The following is a 1391-nucleotide window of genomic DNA, read 5'->3' on the forward strand; positions in this document are numbered from 1 at the left end:
GTTTTTCAAAAAAAAAGCATTTTCAAGCATTTTAGATCGTTGAAATCGTTCAAATAGAGCAATATTAATAAAAACGAAAAATAAAAATTCGTCGTTTTTATGCTGTTTACGCGTTAAAACGCAGATTAAACTCAAAAAGTTTTTTTGCTAAAATAAAAACATTTTTAAGCTTTTAGATGTTGAAATCCGTTCAAAAACGCAATAAATTTTAAAAAAGAATAATAAAAAACGTCGTTTTATGCTGTTTTTCGCGTTAAAAAGCAATTAAAACTAAAACGTGCTGTTTTTTTCTAAAAAAAGCATTTTCAAACATTTTTGATCTTGAAATCGTTCAAATAGAATAAAAATAAAAACGAATAATAAAAAAATTTTGTCGTTTTTATGCTGTTTTGGGTTAAACGCAGATTAAAACTCAAAACGTGCTGTTTTGTTAAAAAAAGCATTTTCAAGCATTTTAGATCGTTGAAATCGTTCAAAAAACCCAAAAAAAAAAAACGAATAATAAAAATTTTTGGTTTTTATGCTGTTTTCGCGTTAAAACGCAGATTAAAACTCAAAACGTCTTTTTGCAAAATAAGCATTTTCAAGCATTTTAGATCGTTGAAATCGTTCAAATAGACGCAATATTAATAAAAAAAATAATAAAAAATTTTGTCGTTTTATGCTGTTTTACGCGTTAAAACGCGATTAAAACTCAAAAAAAGTGCTTTTGCTAAAATAACATTTTCAAAAAATTTTAATCGTTGAAATCCCTTAAATAGACCCAAAATTAATAAAAAAAGAATAATAAAAAATTTTGTCTTTTTTTTGCTGTTTTACGCGTTAAACGCAATTAAAATCAAAACGTGCTGTTTTGCTAAAATAAGCATTTTCAAGCATTTTTTGATCGTTGAAATCGTTCAAATAGGCAATATTAATAAAAAGAATAATAAAAAAATTTTGTCGTTTTTTCTTTTACCGGGTTTAAAAAGCAGATTTAAACTCAAAACGGTTTGCTTTTTTTTTGCTTAAAAAATAAAAAAAAAAACCAAAAAAAATTTTTTTTTTTTTAGGGGGGGGGGGGGGGGGGGGGGGGGGGGGGGGGGGGGGGGGGGGGGGGGGGGGGGGGGGGGCCCCCCCCCCCCCCCCCCCCCCCCCCCCCCCCCCCCCCCCCCCCCCCCCCCCCCCCCCCCCCCCCTTTTTTTTAAAAAAAATCGTTTGAAATCGTTTTCAAAAAAAAATTAAAAAAAAAAAAACCCGCCAATTTTTTTTAAAAATTTTAAAAAAAAAAAAATAATAAAAATTTTTCGTTTTCCCGTTTTTAAAAAAAAAAATTTTTTTTTTTTTTTTTTTTTGCCCTTTTTTGTTTTAAAACGGGCGTTAAAAAAAAAAAAAAAACGCCCCCTGAAATT

General features: G+C 29.9%; 1 non-coding gene across 1 annotated transcript; it reads left to right on the top strand.

Moving 5' to 3' along the window:
• The first annotated feature begins 1016 nt into the window (after positions 1-1016).
• LOC135803031 (small nucleolar RNA snR83) lies at positions 1017-1385 on the top strand. Its single transcript, XR_010550706.1, has one exon. It is a non-coding gene; the product is annotated as a small nucleolar RNA snR83 (small nucleolar RNA).
• Positions 1386-1391: the final 6 nt, after the last annotated feature.

The sequence above is a fragment of the Atheta coriaria genome, unplaced genomic scaffold, assembly GCF_025399875.1.
Source record: "Atheta coriaria isolate IRGN ID8LTWV9N9 unplaced genomic scaffold, Caltech_Dcor_3.1 WTDall_ctg3496, whole genome shotgun sequence".
In the NCBI taxonomy this organism is placed as follows: Eukaryota; Metazoa; Arthropoda; class Insecta; order Coleoptera; family Staphylinidae; genus Dalotia; species Dalotia coriaria.